The sequence below is a fragment of the Protopterus annectens genome, chromosome 2.part0 (assembly GCF_019279795.1).
Source record: "Protopterus annectens isolate FY-2018-M chromosome 2.part0, PAN1.0, whole genome shotgun sequence".
NCBI lineage: Eukaryota > Metazoa > Chordata > Ceratodontiformes > Protopteridae > Protopterus > Protopterus annectens.
Window position 1 is genome coordinate 544,755,799 of NC_056728.1, and position 21,568 is coordinate 544,777,366.

The window sequence follows — 21,568 nt, forward strand, 5'->3', positions numbered from 1 at the left end:
CAAGGAGAACCTGGAATAAGGACATAAATTAAAACACATATTTATTTTCTAAAGTCAAAAATAAAATAAAATCCTAAACCAATTGGCTTTTCAGAACTAAACAAAATATGGAATACCCCATATTTTGCCCATTTCCCTGAGTCTTGAGAGCCAGAGATTGCACTAATTTTCATTCAAGGCCCAACGTAGTCCACAGAATGCTAGATATACAGGAAGGCTTCCACTCCCTCAACTGCCAAGTGGAGAGGAATGGCCAGGACACCATCTAAAATGCTACCATGCACCACCCAGGCAGTTCCCATAGTTCTCATACCTAGCATATATCTGACATATATCATCATTTTGTGCAAGGTGACTTCCCACAGGATCATCTACTTGGCTGGTGCACATGAAGGTGGGTACAGAGGCAAGTATATCCAGTTGCCAATGTTGTCAAGTAGGTCAGGTATAATAGTGTCACCATTTTATGTTGCAGGGGATGCTGGATATGTGTTAGAACTATAGCTGATGACCCCCATCCATAACCCAAAGACCATGGTAGAGATGGCATATAAAACTTTGCCTGCAGAGATATGGAAAGGAGTGGAGCATGCTGTCAGACAGCTTAAGGGATGCTCCCTCTGCATTGATACATCTATTGGACACTACTGTATGAGCAGGAGACCTATGGCCAAATATGTGCGGTGTGGGTATGTTGAATAACATGGTTGCATGGAAACAGCTACAGCACCAGGGAAGCATTCTTGCAGGTCCCAGCATACCTATTTAAGTATCAAATGAGGTGTTTCACAGTCATTCAGATGAAGAACAACCAGTAGCAGGACCCCATAAAAGGTAGGGGCTTTTGTAATATACTGTGACTCTTACAAAGAGGCAGCATCTGATCTACAGTTATAGGCCATGATACAGGCAGCATGGAATAAAATTGTGCATGCATTAGCAAATACAGGCTATGCAAAACTATGTTTAGACTAGCCATTCTGTGCATCAGACATTACTTTACCTTACCTACATAGATTAGGGGTTGGGTAAGACACAGTCATCATCAGTTACACAAATAGGATGGGAGAAAGTGAAAGGTGGCAACAAAGGTATCATATCAGCTGCGGACATGGGAGGCAAATGTGTGCTGTGATATCCATGCAGTATGTTAGCAGGCTATGGGGAGACAGAGATCACTTCCTCAACTGCTGTGGTGGAGCTGTTGTGTTGTAAACAGTGGAGGTATGTACTGTGGAGGCTTGCACTTTCAGGGCATGATGTGGTCAGTGGCTAGAATGGTGTAGAACTGCTGTTGCCTGTTGTGTGATGGAGTGTCTCATATTAGGAGGAAAGAGGTATATGGTGTCCACAACCTGGATGATGGCCATGATTAGGTGAGACACTCCAATTCTCCATTGAGGATAGTTGTGGTGTAGAACTATGGGAGAAAGATCATGCAGTGTGGTGTGATGCCCACAGCATGGATCCTAAAGGGCATGGGAAGGCAGTCCATAGCCATGTGTGGTGGGATCTGTGGCCAGAGCAAACACAGCAGCAGTGTCAGGAGTGGTCTGTTTCATCTGGGTAATCCTGGCCTTTGACTGGCAACCTCACATCTATTTCTTTCCACTATCACTGACAACAGCAGCATTATTTCTTAATTTGTTTATTTATTTATTGCATTTGATTACTGGAAAAGTCCAATTAGGCCTCAATAGGAAAACAGGAAAGCTCCAACTGACATATTATCTGAAAAGGCAGACTGGACAATGATTGCCATCTGCCTTGTGGACACACCAATAGATACAGTGATAGCAGTCAGTGACCAGGAGAGCAATGTCTGCTCCATGTCCCTTTAGTCCATGTCACTTTACAGGCAGTGGATGTCATCATGCAGGTCATGAAGACATTGCACATCATCCCACAAGTCATGGAGCACAATTCCCATGTCTGCAATGCTGATGATAGTAGGTGTCTCTGCTCTCTGCCTGTATTTCTGATGTGCACATTCATCTGGTAATACCAAGCATTGTGCCCTAGTCAAGGACAGACCTAGGGTCATATGAGTCCTGCAGATGACCATGCCTCTTCTCTGTGGGAAGAATCCACAAGGCAGAGGCAGCAAGGCTCACAGGTGCTGTTTCAGATTTGGAATCCTGTATAGTCTGTATGTGGCTCACAGTTACAAGAGGGTCACCAAACAATACTGAATGTGGAGTGTCAGCCTTTACCATAAGCTGATCCTCCTATGGAGGGGACTTGCGTATGCCTTCCAATGTCAGTGTTGCTAACAGTGTCCCTGTGTCATCAGACAATGCCTTGTACATGTTGCCATAATCATTAGCCACAAATGATTTGCTGATATCAGACATGTACTGTCTTGTTGTGCCAGACACTCCATTAGTAGAACCTGTAAAAGCATATAAACAAGATACCTGGGGCAGCACTAAAATAAATATATTACCCTCATGACAGGCATGCTGGCAGATGTCACAATCTGTGAATACCATATGGACATCTATGTTCCTTGTTGTGCTGAATAAGTCCTGCCTCACATGCAGTTCACTATACAATATCATAATATAAAAGCTAATAATAACCTGCTGTATTCCTACAAACACTCATGCAGGCATCATTACTACGGCTCCCACATCAAAGCCATAACTACTATAAAAATCTGCTCCCCATTCCCATAGAGGGTCATCAGAAACTCCTCCATCATTGTGAGCCACTTCTAAGATGATGGTGCATTTCCTTTAGTGGACATGTCTTAGCAATGTCTGTGTTTAGTTCTTGATCTGAAATATATTGGTTACCATTTGCAGAACCTGTTGTAGACTTCTATTCTGGCCACCCACAGCAGTGATGTCCTGTATCACTATCTGTCTCATATATTTCCAAAAATGTCTCTCCAGATTATCTTTGGCCAGGATGTGTATGCCATGCATGCTGAGGACTTTTGGTATAAAATAAAGTCTTACTTCACTTGAGTACCCATGGCAATACATGCCCATCTATGTGTTACACATGTTGGTCACTGTGTGTGTGTGTGTGTGTGTGTTACACATGTCGGTCACTGTGTGTGTGTGTGTGTGTGTGTGTGTGTGTGTGTGTGTGTGTGTGTGTGTGTGTGTGTGTGTGTGTGTGTGTGTGTCTATAAGTGTAGCTGCCTGCGAATGTTCTGTATCACAGTATGCTATCCCCAATTCCATATGCTGGCCATTTACACATTCCCTGTTGAGCTATGACAGTGTTCCCACTTTTCTATACAAATTGCAGCTTCAGGCATGTTACCCAGACATCCATTCATGTATCAAAATACTGAACACCTTTAATGCCCTGAACACCCAGTTTTCCCACATAAAATGCATTGCCATGTCTCACCCTGTGAACAGGGATCATCATATAGGTTCATGGGTTCATAGGTTGGTACTAGACTATCGGCCCTAGGGCCTATACAAGCCTAGCCATAACAATTCCCTGGCTATTTCTTCCCACATATTTACTTCCCTGGACCCCTGTCTAGCAGGGTGACTGACATAATCCAAGGGGTGAATTTCCTATCTCCCATCCAATCGTCAAGGTTCCTTTTGAATAGGGCCAAAGAGGTGCTCTGCTTGACATTTATGGGCAGTCTATTCCAGAGTCTGGGGAGTCCCTGGGTCAGGAACCTATCCCTCCAGCATGTTTTGTTCATTGTGATGACAAGGTTTAGATCCCTGGAGCATGTGGCTTTGAAGAATTGGGATTTCTTTAAGTGTAGCATGTCCAGCAGCTCTGGGTTTGACATAGCCTTGCATGTTAAGCAGAGATTGCCTGAGTAGTCGATATGCAACAGAGTATAGCTGGAGTTTTTTTAGACAGTCAGCATAGGGTATCTGCTTTAGGCCTGTGATTCTTTTAGTGAGGTATTTCTGCGGCCTTTCCTGTTGTTGCAGATGTCTTGAGAGATACATACCAATGGGGCATTGTATTCTATAATGGGTCTAATGAAGGATGAGTACAGTGGGACAATGACCTCCTTTTTTCTGGATGTACAGGATGTCTTGCCCAGTCTGCATGTGCCATCTGGTGCATCTCCCACCTGCAGTAGAACATGATAGTATGAGACAGTGTCATGACATCTGGTGTAATTTCACAGCGACATATACTGCTTCCAGTACATCCATACTCCTGCCTTCAACCATGTGTATTCAGCATAGTGTAGGGGCACAATATCAGGTGACTTGTCTTCCTTCAGTGTGCCTATTTGAAAGTCTAATGTCCTAATTCACATACTTCTGATTCCACAGTTGCTTGTCTTACTGCAGTCTCTCTCAGTATGGCATTAGTTCTTTACGTTGTGCCAATAAAGGCTTCTTATCATTGTAGTTATGTCAGAGAGGGAATTTATTGCAGCTGTCCCAAAATTGCTAACTTAAAGTGCCATACTATCCTCACAAGTGGCAACAACCTGCTTAACCCTGCCATCTCTGGCTTTGGACAAAAGTGTAAAATATGCACCTGCACAGCATCTGTGAAGCCTGTAAATCCATGGGCCAGCATGAAACTGACTTTCTTAGAACCTCATTTCTGTGCTGTGATACCACGTCATGTGATGACTGAATAAGAGCCTGTGTGCATTGCGCTAATATTTTACTCCTTGGGCATACCTGACTGAATGGCCATGGATACATCAAGCACTGGGAACAGCAGTGCTCCTGCATGGTGTATGAGGGCGAGCATGATTTTCTTGTTCCGCAACAGGAACTTTCAGGAGTGCATATTAAGCCAACATGATGGCCATTTGTACAAAGCTGATGCCTGGCACAAACTTGTCAGAAGGACATCACCCATTCTGATGAGCAGTGCAGTCATCATTATAGTGAACTGTAGTGACATCACCATGACCTTTTAGGCAGTGGTGATCAGGAAGTAGAGCTACTGAACCAGAGTTTTGCAGTGAACATTTTTCCCCTATCTTTTCACAGGTCTATCACTGCGTTATCTTATCTTACAGTATCTGAGGAACAGCAAGCTAACATGAAAGGATGTTGCAAAAGGCAAGTCCTGGTAGCAGTGTGTATATGTTCATTATTGTATTGCAAAGCTTTTATTTATTTATTTATTTATTAATTTTGGTCACCTCAGACCTCATTATGACTGCCCTGACAACCAGTGCTTCACATCCATGTTGAGTCGAACAGCCACCCTGGGGCTGATCATGGATTATTTGGGTACCCTGGGGGCTTGGCTATCTATGCTTCCAGATAGTGTTTTTCCTTTTTTATTTATTTATATTTTTTATTTTATTTTTTTTATTAAATGCCCTATGCACTATCCTTTTCTCCTCCCCTGTGCTCGTTGGTCACGTCCAAGAGCAACTTCCCTCAGCTGTTTGGGCCATGCCTCCCCATTTGGCAGCATCACCAACAAGTGCCCTCCCTCCAGGAAGAGCACACCCATTTCTTGATGCCTCCCTTTCTGGCTCCTGAACTGTTAATCAAAACTGGGTTGGATGGGCATAGTTAAGGCATTATTACTGTTATGTTACTGGATCGATTATGCACTGTCTTCTCTTTTTGTTTTCTTTTCCTTTTGCATATCAAGTTGTGGTGGTGGCAGAAAAACAGCAATGATCATCTCAGTCTGTGCTAGTGAACTCTTTTGGTTCTTGATCATTAGTGGTTATCAGACCTGCCCTTCAGCAAGTTTATGGAACTCATTCTACTTAGGACATCATGTAGGGCTCACTGGTGGCCTCTGGAGACATTACTTAGGGGGACCAAATGTTTCCCCCTTCTGATAGTGGAGCAGATGGGTCCCTTGTGGTCTGGAGGTAATAAATACATAAGATTTGTATCATTCTTCATACATTGTTTGCTGTCTAATCCAACCCAATAACAAGCATCATCCACTTGGTCTCTATCTGTGACCATCTACTGTTACAACATGCATTACAGAGAATATTGCATATTTTTTCTTACTCTTCTATCTCCCCATGTACTCCACATTTATATAAAGAGCTGGTAGGCACTGAACTATGCTGATCTTCCTTGGACTGTCTATCATTGTTCATGCAGCAGTGCTGCTTTACTTTGTTACGTGCATAAGAACAGATAGCCTTGAGCACACTCGGACATACTTGCCTGCCTTTCCTGTATTGTGGTAACACTGTAATCATGCATACTTTGATAGTGAAATTCTTCTTCTTCTGATCCTGCCTGACACTCTTTCTTCCAGAGAACTAGTACTGTGCAAGTCATGATATATATCTGAACAGCTATAGGCCACATAATATTACACAATACTCCATATTTAGTACTCATCTGTGAAGTACATGTCTATAAATGTTGGCCACAATGTCATCCCACATTATTGAATAAATTAACACTTCTGATAAAGCATTTAAAGTCTACTTTTATTCATATTTCAAGAAGCTCAATACAGACTTAATATTCAAACCTTTGAAACTATGAACTTTACTGTGGTCGTGCCTGTAAGCATTTTCTGGCTGCACCTGTTTACTTCCAATGACATTAGTCATGCTGATTGTTGTACTCCATGCTACACAGCCAGTATCAACGTATAAATAAATTAGAAAGTTTTGTTCAACTAATATTCATACTAGACCCTAGCAGTCACTTTAGTAAACCAAATGCATTTATCTATGTAGCCTGTGAATAAAACATAGGACAGATATAAAATAATAAAAAAGAAAGAGTCCGCTTGCTTAATAACATAGAGGCCTCAAGGCATGTTGTGTAATCATGCACTAATGAATGGAACATCCTTCCTGTGTGCAGAAAAATAATATAAACACGTTGTCACTTTATTTCAAGTGGAAAACTTCTCAGTTTTGTGCACCTATTTCTCATGTGCATTTAGAAACAGTTCATGTGGTTTATGATACTACTGTCACAGAGCAAACTTCAGCAGTCAAATTTTAATAGAGATTGATGCATCTGTGTGCGTGTGTGTGTGTGTGTGTGTGTGTGTGTGTGTGTGTGTGTGTGTGTGTGTGTGTGTGTGTGTGTGCATTTTTTCATTAAGCTGTATGCAGAAACTGATTCAATTATTTGCCTAAATCATAAACAGCAAAACATAAACAAATATAAAGTATATGCCATTCTACTGCAAAATGAACTATTGCTGCATACAGTCCTAGAAAAAATGCAGTTATAAAAAGTAATATTCGACATTCTGCTAGCGAGTCTCACTTACAGAAAATACACAATTAACTCTTTGCTGTCATTTCAGTGTGACCTTTTTCAGAATAGCTGTCCATTATTGTTTTTCTGAGCAAGTTCACATTGCAAGGCATTGAGGCATTTTTTTAATGGGATTCCTACTACTGAGGATGTCCATCTCGTACTTTGTATAGTAGACAGTAAGTGCCTTTGCCTCCTGTTCATAATTTCTTATGAGAAACTGGCATACGTGTCAAATGTAATTTATTTTAATTTGTGTTTTTATGTTATTGCTTTGCCTGGTTATATTACTGGGAGATTTACCTTTCAACAAGTATAATATTACCTGGAATGCGTCATTCCCAGTCCCATCTCCTCAGACTGACAAATCCCTGGATGTTTGTACTGTGCTGCATTATGAAACCGTTGTAATGTAAGTACTTTATTTACCCTCACATTTCGTTACAACTGTTTGTTATACCGTTACTAAATGCAAGTAAGGAAGGTGGTGATGGTGGTGATGATGGGGAATGAAGAGGGGCTTGTGTGCTTTCAAAAATGCTTTTTTTTCCATCTCAGCTTTGGCGGCTGTAATGTTTGACGAGCTTGACTTATTCATTTTGCTACCGGAAGACTTTGCTCGATGTCTCATAGGATATTTTATATGACAACTTTGTTATTGATGTTTCCAACATACATATAGACTATTATGGTAATCTAATCTGATAGAGCTCTAATTCTATTCACATTTTACTCTGAGTTGCTTTTTCTTTTGGCTCAGACTATGACTAAAAAGGATCCATATCAGAGACTTGCTTATCAAATTATCAAATAAGCAATCAAACAACTAAAAAACAAATAAATAAATACATAAATGATGTGTCGTTAATTACTTCCTCTTTAATTATATAAATTAACTGCAGAAGCCATTTCTAGCCACCTGAACTCCAGGGCTTACTTAGCTATTCAGTACCTGAACAGTTCAGTGGTTGTTCGTTACCTACCAGACAAGTATATTATTTGCAGCTTAGCAAGATTCATTCCGGCACTGCTTTCTAGTTAAATCTATTTCTGTAGCTCTAACACTGGCACCAGGCATGTCCTACGGAAAAATGGTCACCAGATGTTATGCTACTGAATGCAATGAGGAACACGTTGTTTGTGAAGAGTAAAAAATAAGTCTAATATATTTCTAATGTGTTAGACAAGGACATGTACAGCTCAGGCAGAAAGGTTTGTGAATCCTCCCATGTTCATATACTTTCATAATTTTATCATCCTTTTTCAAGGTTATACTTCTTGTACTCAGCTGACATACAAACATTACTGGATTGATTTTCTAACTTAGCTTAAGGAAAGCAGAATATGTAAGTAAGTGCATGTGTGCCTTCCAGCAATATAATTCTTTCTATTAGTATACAAGACAATGGTTCAATAAGCACACAGAAACTGTGAATTTGTTACTTTAGTCATTTTCTCTACCTGTCCCTCAGACAATGGAACTATAAAGTCTCCAAACTGTGAAAAATGTTTTTCGTCTATATTTTTTACATCTCACTGCTTCCTTCCTGCTTAGCCTCAGTGTACAGTTATTGAACATGATAAGTGCAAAACAATTGCTTGTTACAGACTAATTAGTGTAAGGGTTCCACACCACTGATTCACCAGCCACGTGCAATAGCTTCTGATGATTAATGGGGCTTCCTAAGGTTGCATGTTGTATTGTTCATATGTGACAGTTTGTAATGAAGTAATGGTCAGAGAGGGAATTTTTAGATTAGTTTGTTTTGAGATCTCCCAGTATGGTATTTGAATCTTGGGTAAGAAAGGAAAAAAAAAAATGTTTAACTTTGACTTCATTTGAATTAACTTCTGAAAGATTAGTACTTTTGATTTGTACAGTTGCTTAAAATATATGTGCCTGTATTTTAATAATAAAACCATTAACACACTCAGCAGAAGACTGATGTAGAATCTCAGATGTGCAAGTCCACACTCAGAGATCTCTTAAATATTGGTGGTTCTTTTACTGCAGTTTAATATATAAATGCTTATGATAATTTTTAATTAATCAGAGTTAAACATATCAAGGAATATGTTATATGTTTATTTTTTATAAAGTACATACCTGGTTTAAGCCCGAAGAGGATATAATGGTAAATTTAAAAATGAATGTGAATGGTTTAAGAGTCTGTAACCCTCACCCCTCTCACACTGGATTTTGTTTACTGCATTTGGCCAAATTGGTGGGGAACAAGAGGATATCAGCTTTTCCTCCCATTCTTAAGCGTGTCTGGCAGTTGGCTAATGGAATTAAGGAGCTGTTGAGATTCTATTTCCTGTGGTCCAGTAGTACAAGGCTTGTTTCCCTTAGCTGCCATTCCCTAACTGCATGCAATTAAGAAAGACCTTTAACCAGGCTGATTCTGAAAAAGGTCCATGGAGATTAGTGGTCTACCCCAGAAAACAAACACAAGTAAATAAATTCTGCAGAATGGCCTGCTACAACCTGTCTTTATGCTAAACCTAAAATGCAATGGTGTTTCTAGCGGCTTTTTCCATAACAATGTAGAATTAAAGTGATGCAACACACGATAGGGTCTGTGTCTCTGACACAAGTCTATGAATATTATTTATTAGTAAAATACAAATAACCAGCATGTGGCTGAAAAAGAAAAAAAAAACAGAGCCAACATCTTTAAGAGTAATAAACACCCAAATAATACCCATGTAATACATGAAGTGCTGCAATTACACTCTGCAATAAAAGCAGACAGTGCTGACAAGCAAACATCAGAAGTAGGTAGAAGATTTGTTTCAGCTCACATTTCAACCTGCTGCCTGCTACACTACACAACAGGCAACAGGGCATTTTGACTTAAACAGCTTAACTTACACAGGGGGTCCAAATGGAGAGAGAGGGGGGAGAGAGAGAGAGATGAAAAATAAAATCAGCAATCAAAGGACAATAGTATTTCTGGAATTGAATTAATCTCTAAGTCTTGGTGAGTACCTTCACAAGTTGGATCCTGGTTTTACAAAATCTAACCAAGATGACATTGATATATACATTGTAGTTTATGCAGTATTTATCATGGACAGATGTAGGTTAGAAAATAAGAACGACAGCTGTGGGTGCACAAGTCCCAGGATAAAAAAGTGCCCGATCATGCTAGGCACACTGGTGCCAGGACTGAAAAAAAAGTGACAGTCTAGAATCCTCAAGACAAAAAGACATTTCTACAGTGGGGCCAGGACAAGCACAGTGAAAGGATGCAACGCCCCTGTTGTAGAAAGAAGTGGTACTCCAGAAAAAAACACAAAAACTGACCGGCCAAAAAGGAGCCATAAAGATAACAGAGTGGTCTGCTGAGGATAAGAAAGAAAAGATGCATTGTTATTATTATGCAAGAAGCCCAGAATTTCCAGACAGATGATAGTCAAAAAGATTAAGAGAGAAATTAGAGGAAAGAAAAAAACTTGCAAAAGAAAAATTGTCAAATGTTTCCAAAGCAAATTTATGTTTATTAATACAACAGTTCTATGAAAAACATTATGCAGACCTATAAACTTTCGGTCGTTTGGAAAAAAGAAGTGACTGAAAAAAGTATGAAAATGTAAAGAGCAAAACTTCAAGATTTTTAAAAGATATAAAAAAAGAAACATGCATGGGAAAGAAGGAAAGAAATATTTCTGCAAACAGGAAAGCCAAACAAATAAAAAAAAAAAGCAGCTCCAAAGATATTTGAAGAAAAATACAGGTAAAAGCACCCAGATATGCAAAGTTTCACAAGGCAAAAAAAAAATAAAATCACAAAGGGGGAACATAGACCAGAAGATTAGTAACGTAAAAGTTAAACAAATAGAAACTGAAGTTATAGAATCCCTGTGAAGTGAAGGATTTAGTGTAGAACATCTAAAAGCATGAAGAAACAAAATGAGTCACCATAGTCAGGAAAAACAGGTGGAGCAGGAAACATCGGAAGAAGAAATATGGACATAGGAAAGAAAAAGAGATTTAATATGGTGCAATATTTATGCAAAGGAGAAAGCAAAACTAATCTGCACAAAAAAAAGGGGCACTAGATATATTTGAACAGAAATACAAGGAAAGGCATCCAGATATGGAAAATTCTACAATACAGAAAATAAGAAAATTAAGGGGGGAAGTAGAAAAAATGATTAGCAATGGAGAAGTTAAAGAGATAGAAACTGAAGTTATGGATTGCCTGTGAAGTGAAGGATTTCATGTTGAAAATCCAACTCTGGTGACGTCACAGCATGATGGAACAATGAGTCCCCAAATTAAAGAGAAATAGGTGAAATGTAAATCATCTGATCACTTGCCACATGAAAATACTCTGGAGGCTTTAATATGAAATCAGTATAAATGTTCAGTCAGAGTTGCACAGCAAGGGAAAAAGCAGGAAACAGTGGCAACTCTGACGCAGTCAATGTTGTACATTGATAGGCCAGTGAGTCCCCATATGAAAGAGCAGCAGACGATGCAGGATGCAGTTAAAGAGAATATGTCACAAGAAAATATTCTGCAACTTTCTATAAAATGCCCACAGGAATCAGAGAACAAAGAATGTGTACTTAGCTTAGAAGAAAATGATCAAAGGGAACTGTTGCTTGATTTAATAGAGATAGACAGACATATTCAGACTGATAAAAAAATATATTATAGAAAGTCAGTAAGACCCAAAATGTTAGAAGTCTGATAAAACAAATGAACACAATAACCAAGACTATGAACAGAAATTGATGTGATATAACAGATGTAAATAGGATATATTACTGTGCAACTAAATTAATAACAGATAAAGTCTTAGCACAAAAACATGGGGCAGTAAGGGGAACGAAGGGAAGAAATCAAATGCCATCATGGAAATATCAAATAGAGAAAACTATAAAGGAATTAAGACAAGAAGTGTTACTGGTAGAAGAGTATAGAAGAGGGAACAGATCAACAAAAATTCTTAGAAAGATAGACATGATAAAAGTAACACATTGTACCATAAAAGGATCTATCTTACACTGTTGCATAAAAAAACTAAAGATATCAGCCCAGGCAGAAAAACTTAGAAGATATGCAAACAAATATAATGGAATAGTACAAAATAAGCAATTAATTCATGACCCAAAAGGTTTTATAGAGAACTGGAAAACAAATCAAAAGGAATAGAAACACCACTCCCAAAAAAGTAGAAATAGACACAATTTGGGGAAATATCTATGAAGACCCTGAGGCACACAACAAAGTTGCTTAATGGATAGAAGAAGTAAAAAAAAAAACATTAAGAAGTTCATATGTAAAGGATAAGAAATGGGATGAGGTAATGGCCAGAGAAATTGAAACAAAATTAAGAAAAACTTCTAACTAGAAAATCCCAGGCCTAAATGCAGCACCTAACTTCTGGCTAAAAGTATTAGCATCTTCACACAAAAAATTAGCCCTGAATAAGTACTACTTAAATTCATATCCTGAACAGACACTACCCTGGTTAACAATAGTAAAAAAATATAGTCCTCTGTAGGAGTGAACTTGCAAGCTATCCTAAAAATTATAGACCAATAACTTGCCTTCTGACAACATATAAACTATATACTGGAATTGATGTCAACAGAGTTTATAGTCATTTAGAAGAAAACTCATTCATGGCAATAGAACAACATGGAAACAAAAGAAATTCATATGCAGTAAAGGATCAATTGCTGTTAAATAAAGTCCTAATGAAGAATTGTAAACATGGGAAAAATCCAAGTATGGCATGGATAGATAACAGAAAAGTATTTGACAGCATCTCACATTCATGGAGAAATGAGTGTTTACAAGTGTATAAGATACATGATACATGGTCATGATTGTAATTGGGCTCCCGGGAAACAAAAATCTCATCTTCTTTTTGTGGATTATTTAAAACTGAATAGTTCATCAGATGAGGAGCTGAAAACACAACTGCAAGTGATCAAGTCTTTGTCAGATGATATAACAATGTTATTTGGTCTTGATAAATGTACAAAAGCAACATTTAAAGCAGGAGAGCTGCAGCACCAAGAAAATATCAGTCTGGGACAGGAATGTGATATAAAGGAACTTCAGCAGGGGGGAGTGTATAAATAGTTGGCAACTGATGAAGGATCAACAATAAAATGTGAACAAATGCAAACAAAATTCAGTAAGGAATATTTTAGAATACTAAAATTAATACTGAAAATAACCCTAAAGTATAGGGACAAAGTTCAAGCTATAAACACATTTGCTTTTCCTGTTCTAAATTCCAGATATAGGGTGATTGACCCTAAAAGGTATTGAATCAGTTGGACAGGAAAACAAGAAAAATGCTTCATGCTTATCAATGATGTATAAAAATCATTGTATACCAAGATTATATATTCCTCGTTCTGAAGGAGGTATGGGCCTCCTCAAAATTGTTTACATGTACACAGCTGCAGTCGTAGGACTACACACACATCTGCTGAACTCACCATATCTAAATATAGTTGCAATGTTAAAACATGAAGAAACAAATCCAAGATGATGTCACTGCTTAGTTTAGCAGAAACATATTGGTATCAAGTGGGACTGGAAATCAAATCAGAAGTAGACAAAATTCAGACAGCAACTGAATGTGAAAAAAAAAGAAAGAATATAGGAAGGATGAGATGAGAAGGCAATACACGAGAAAAGGCATAAATATAGATGCAAGCACAGAAAGTTCCTGGAACAACCTGATGTCTCTCAGGATTTGAAGTAGGAATGGTTAAGGACAGGTGAATTTAAACAAAAAAATGAAATGTTAATATTGGTGGCCCAGAATATTGGCCTATGTACACATTGGTTTAATAATTCTATTGAACATGTAGGAGAAACAGACAAACTCAGGTTCTGTAAATCAAAATTGGAAACAGTCACACATTTTTTGCTGGGTGTGATACATTAATGGCAGAGGGCTTCTATACTAAAAGACATAATAATGTGACAAGACTGTTGCACTGGGGATTGCGCAAGCCATGCAATATTGAAGTAGCTGAGAAACAGTGGAAATTTACGCAACAGAGCATTATAAAGAATGATGACGTTTATTTCACATGGGATCACCCATTATCAACAGTTCAAAAACAGAAAGAGAAAAGCAGATAAAGTAGTCCATGAAAAGAAGACAAAAGTAGCACAGACCACTGAAACTGCAGTGATTACAGTGTCTAAAACATAGTCATAAAACACCAGGATTTGCAAGCAGAAATGATGGCAATGTGGAAGAAGGATACCCAGACAGTTCCAATAGTAGGAGGAGCAATATGTCTCATAAAAAAAGAATTTTCAGTCATATTTAGATATGCTACCAATACATGTTACTTCATATGAATTGCAAAAGGAGTCAATTGTGGGCACATTGCTGGTGCTGCAAAGAGCATTTATGGCTAACATCAAAGACGGAAACAATACAAATTTCATACATTTTAATCATACTTGGACTTAGGAATCCTGTTTATTCCCATCATGGTATTAGAAACCCAAAAGACTTGGAGAAATGTAACTGAGGGAATACCCAAGGACATCAACAACTCCCCACTGATTTAGCTTTAAAAGGCAATGCAACACAACTTGATTTTTTATAATCTAATTTTTGACTAATTTGTCGTACATGAAGATGATACATTTCCATGCACTGCAAAGAAATTTGCTCAGATCTCTGATCCTCACTATATATTATGTCTTCTCTACATGGATGCCAACATTCACCCATTGAGCTTTCCTCTCAAGATGTATGTTTTGCCATTTATGTCTCAAATACATAATAAAACAGCTAGCATCAGTGATCTAATCATAATCCTCTATGATCCACATGCATATCTTTCACAGAAGATTTTGCCATTTCTGATTCAAAAGTGCCTTTGTCACCTCCTGGTTTACCTGTGCAACAACAGGCAAGAAATCGTGTTCTGCAGGAATGCTGTTTGGAATATATATCAGCCTATTGCTTTCACAATGATGGTTAACAGTGCTGAAAAGTTTAGTTTTTGTACCACACAACTAGAAATGACAATTGACAAGTACCTGAAAATTGACTTACATGTGCAACAGGCTATCAAGAAAATCAACAAAAAGTAGGGAGACTCTATAGAATAAAAAAGTACTTAACTGATTCATCCAGGAAACTCCTGACCTCTACATTCCTACTCCTCACTTTACTATATGGTTCCCCAGTACTTTTTAACCTTTGAGATTCCATCCAAAATAAACTAAACCAGTCCTACAATAAAATAGCAAAATTTGCAACCGACTTATCACACAGAACCCATCACTGAAAAGCCCCTAAACAGCTTGATTGGCTTGAATTACTCAAGCAACTCACTTACACTCAACTATTTCTAGTCCACAAATGAATATACAAACGTGAACACACAAAGCCCTACACGGTTTATTGCACAAAGACACTCCTGCTAGGCCACTTCAAGCTGGAAACAAAACCTTCCTCACAACCTACAAATATGACCTGTCAGCAGGAACCTCTCTCTACTCCAGCTACGTAGCCCACTCCTGGAACTCTAACCCCTTATCCCTTAAACATACTACTAACTTTTCCAATTTCAAGATCAATATAAAAAAGATCTGACACCTGCAACTGTACAATGCACAACCCTCAAAACAGATGCATGACTACCTACTCACTATAACTATGCTTCTCTCACTCTAAGTTCACTAACACATCGACACGTTTGCAGCTAATACCAGTCTAATATCAAAAGAGCCTCTCACTTTAATGATGTCATACTATTAACGAACCCTCTTTAATCTCTTCTGCCAACACTTACTACAAATCGTTTCCTTCTCTTGTGCCCTTCCGTAACATTCTCAGCCTTCTAACAATAATCATCGCTCTCCATGTGCTTAGTGTTCCCTCCTGATCGTGACTCCTCCTCATCTCATTCTACTCCTCTATTTTGGCAGCAACATTATCGATTACTTCTCACCTCCATACATTATTATAAACATAGTCAACATTTTGAATAACTATTTATTAGTTTACTTGCTATAGGCTATCCATGTCTGCAGTGTATTCCTGATCGCAATTTATCCTAGTAATGCTTCTGTAAATGTATTTCAAACTGTTTATGTTTTTATCTGTTGTGGAAATTTGCTCCTGTTGTATATGATTATTTAACAGCTACTGTAAAATGTTTTTATGTGTGTTTTTGTGCAGCCTGTCTCCCAAACACATAATTAAGTACTGAACTGTTATGGGGGGTTTTCTCCCATTTGATATAGTTACTCATCAGCTACCGTTTACATTTTTTTTAATCCTTTCTGGAGCTCTCCTCATGCTTCTGTTGAAAATGGGTCATTGTCTCAGTTGGACTTTCTTGGTTATCAAAGGACAAATAAATAAAATAAATAAATCAGTGACATTATATTGCTCTTTATTGTAATTCATGAAGTACGCAGTGAATTTTTAAACATTTGTATGAGTGCATGTCCTGTTTTGTGACCTTTACTCCTGTTTTAGACATCTTGATTTCTAGAGTGTCATTAGCTATAAATGCAGGCCTAAAGCATGCTTTGCTGACTAGATGCTTTACTTTATTTAGTCAATGTCTCCTTGACTGCTTTACCTGCCATGATCTCTGATGACTTGTCTTATTTTGTTATATTTGCATGTGCATCTCATGGTTTCTTTTTCTTTTTATCCTAAAATGCAGCTACTTGGGGTGATTTTCACTGTATAAAGGGTATGTTCATAAACAGCATGGTCTCTCTCTCTCTCTCTCTCTATTTATATATATATATATATATATATATATATATATATATATATATATACTATATTTTACTGCAGTATAAGTTGTTATACTATTCTCTTGAGCTCACTCTTTATTTTCATTATAGTATGTTAGGTGTACTGGGTGACTCTTGGGGCTGAATTCCATGAAGATCGTGTAAGCTATTTATAGACATTGCAGCACACCAAAGGAAGACTTCAGTGCACCAGCTGCAGGAGGTGATTTTAAAAAGATACATTGAAGGTGGTCCAAGTACTTGACTATTTAGCTTAGGATATTTACAGATTCTGTGTATCCCCATCTTATTCCAAAAAACATTGTGCATACACAATGCAACTTAAATGTGATAAACTGGCATCCCAACTCTTTTTCTGAAATCCTCAACATAAGCTTTACAAACCTCAAGGAAAAAAAGCTGATACAATGGAGTTTGCTGAATACCATAGAAAAAAAAAAACATAAAAATGCAACTTGCTGTTAATGAACTGCAATAAACTACAGTGATACAAGCTATAAATGATACTGGGGCTATACAACCTAGAAGGCAGCCAGCTAGAGTCAGAGCAAGGTTGCAACTAAAACAGTTGTCAGACCAGCAAATAATCGACAGGTACTGGCTAGACAGGTAACTGGTGCAGGCTGTCAACAACATGTGTACCCCACACATGTCTGTGCAGACACTGTGAGGAAATTCATCCCCCTTGGAACCAAAGTGTGTCTCTGTCTTGGTATACTCACATCTGGGACACTCCAGAGACACTTGGGGGATGCTGTGGGAGTGTCACAGACAGCTGCCAGTCGCATACTGACAACATTCCTGGAAGCAATGTGCAGCAATGCGGATAACAACATGCACTTTCTGTCAACCCCCATGGAGTGGAGAATTGTAATGCACCAGTTTTACAGCATCATAACTTCCCCAATGAAGTCTGTGCAACAGATTGCACACACAAACATATCAAGACACAAGTATATCCTGGAGTAGACTGACACATAATCAGAAAGTGTTGGCCATCCATCAACTGCCATGTTGTGTGTGCAGAAGATGGCAACATAACAGCCACCATGGCAACACACCCTGGAAGGGTCCATGATGCTGCAATATGGAGGGAAAGTGGACTGAGGGCTGCATTCCAGCAAGGTGAAATACCTGAGAGAATACTACTAGGTAAGTACAGGAACACAGCTAGGATTCAAGTTAAGGGTACTCTTCTCAATAATATCCATTCTGACCAAAAGTGTTTTATTCCTCACATCAGGTGACTGTGGTTATCCACTTGAGCCATGTCAAAAGACCCTGTAATGAGATCCATCAAAATCTGCACAAGAGACCTACAATAGAGTGCACACAACAACCAGAAACACTGTAGAGCATGTGTTTGTTGTATTGAAAGCTGGGTTCAGATGTCTGGACTTATCCAAGGGTTCACTGCAATACACACCTGAGAAGGTAGCAGAGATAATAATGGTGTGTGCCATGCTACTCAACATTCTAACTAGAGCACATGGCGGTCTTCAAGCTGCAGGTGTGGATGAAAACCTCTAAGAACCCAAGATGTCTGAAGATGACATCCCACAGGTATCAGAGGAGGAGTAGGAGGATGTAGGGGGGCAGAAGACACAACAGAAGGCAGCAAAGGGTGCAAGCACAAATGCAGGCCCAGGCAGCACGGCACCTTCTAACCCACAACATTGAGTCATGACAAGCTACGCATACAAGTACATAGATTAAACACTGATATTCAGGTGTTACCCCACCACAGCAGCAGCACAGATTGCATCTAATGGCAATTTCCCACTAGCTATATATAGGCTGCATCAGATATAACACCATAATCATAATACATAACATTAATAACATATTCAAATCTGTCACAACAGGGATCATCAACTCAGGGCACAACTGACACAGGTATGCATATACACTCAGACTGTTGTATCACTGTATTGAAAACAATATGGGGCACACTTACATATCTCTACAAGATAATGACATGAAAAAAGAGAAACAACTCAGACATACTACAGAACATCTAATAGCCGCAGAAAAATATGTCACAGTAAACTAGTAATTTAAGATAAGGAGCCAGCTACATTTATGACACTGTTGGACACACTCTAAAACAGTCAAGGGTGACCTCACACCATGGTCCACTTTGCCCCAACCATGTACAGAAACACATGGATCAGTTTGCTTCACAGAGGAGATTGACGGGGTGACAACACCATGTTGAGGTGAAGAAACATGACTGCGAGTTGAAGGCCTTGTTGTGACTGGCAGGATCACAGCAAATGGGCCAGTTCTATAGGCAACAGTGATTCTGCAGAAAGGTGGCCTGCCTCTCCCATGTTGCAATCCACTGAGCACAGTCAGTGCATACAGAGCCCTGCTGGTAGTTCAGCACTGCTACAGTACTGTAGAGGCCAGGGTTTCTACCAAGCATGCCACAGAGAGCATACTATCATTTTGAGCAGCCAATGCTGCCATTATCTCTCCAAGTGGGCACTCCTGTCCTTCATGCATAACATATAGCTGGTGTGCCACATGATCTGTGGAACATGCAAGTGCATGGATGTCTGACTGATAACATTGTTGGGAATTTTCATTTGCCTGCAGCAGGAGGTGGACATCCTCTGAACCTGGCCATGCATACCATCTGCATACCTACATCTACTGTGATGCCCTGTTTCAGTTGTTGTGGGGAACTGCCATCAGCAGCAGTCTCAAGTGGGGTCTGTCATTCAATGGACTCATCCTGATAAACATCCAATGTCCCATCTTTCACCAAATCACCAGAATAGTTCCCCTCCACATCTGAACCTACAGCTGCAACAACATCACTGTCAACATCTTGGATGGGGTCTCTCAGCACATCAAGGTCCTGTGTGCTAGGGGCCATAATACCATGCTGAGACACATCTGATATCACATCATGATCACTGGAAAGATTGATGGGCGATACAGATAGTGGATGTGCTGAAAGATACAGAAGACACGGATAAGGACAATGTGCTTACATCACATGATGGATAGCATCAAAAACATATGACATATATATCACACTGCAGTGTTTTAAATAATAATGACTTTACGTGAAGACTACAGTATATATGTTTCACGGAATCTACATACATGGAGTATACAGTTAGGTTACATAGCTAACATGCATGACATGTGAGGAATGCAAACTAAACAAACACCTGACAACTCCTAATGGGAAGGCGGTACTGTTTAAGAGTGATGATCTGCAATTATTGTAGGGAAAAAAATCAGCATTAGTGATAATATCATTGTCACCATTACCCATGTGAACACAGTTAAAACATACAGAAGGTTAGACATACACATATCACTCATATGTGCAGTTGATGAGGTTAATGCTGCCTGTCCTAGTAATGGAAAGAAGGTCACAATATTCATGGAGGACAACAACAGGAGTAACAGCAGCAATATGTATGAAATATAGTCAATAGCACACCACCGACAGACTCCCGCTGAGGAGAGTTTGTGCAATCTGTGTATCCTGCAGTGGGAAAGTAAAGAGAAAGACAATGCAGTCACGTATTTAGCAAAAACAGTACTGACAGCATCACATATACAACACAGTAACAGGGACTGCAGATACTCATGTGATGGACATTCGGCCTGTAGGCCAAATGGCCCTGTACTGAAAAATATTGACATTATTGTAATGCATCACATGTGTGCTACACATTGATGTGAGCTATGAAACTTTAGCAGTGGCATACTGGGTTTCTCTGAACTTGAACCTGCACAGCTTGGGCCCACACTGGTTGAACCTATAGTGTACAATGTCAGGGAAGTAACAATATGACAGTAAACATCAGTGCCATGCAATAAGACTAAGGCAATAACAGGTAGTGACCACAGTAACACAGCATGGAGACACATACCTGTTGTACTCCAGTGTTGTCCAGAAGTAGATGGACCTGTGAATATTAATGCAGCCAGTATTACACATGTTGGTTGCACTGTTCTGTCTATACTGCAGTTGTATGGCTACAACTCATTAAACATACATTCATGATCATCACCCTATGTGGATCTATGTACATGGTTCTGCTGCTATAAATCAAAAATGACAATACATGAATATGTATGGGACAGCAATATGCAGAGATTGTCTCTATATTCAGCCATGTCATGGAAAGAAAGACATACATGTTCGGCCTGGAACTCCAGCTTCAATCCCACCTCTGGGTATGCATTGATCCTCTCTCATTGTATGCAGTGAGACCAGAAATAGTGTGATGCCATTGGGGGTCAATGCTGGTCCAACACCAGTGGCATTCCTTAGTCTCTCATATTTTAATCTGTTGGCTGCATAAAGGATTGTGCCTGAGCATCATCATCTACAGGCATCACAGGATCTGTTGTGATCTCCAACCTCATTTATCATGTTGCTCAGGTTGATTCAGATTTCATCTCTTCAAAGTATATCACCAGAATGACCAAGGGGTCTCCATCCATGTTGCTGGAGATCATCAAGTACGCATACCTGAGCATTCCTATAGAAATTTTATATATATATATATATATATATATTAGATAGATGTTTTTTGTAACCATTAACTAGCTGTTGTCACAATTAGCTCATGGGGATAAT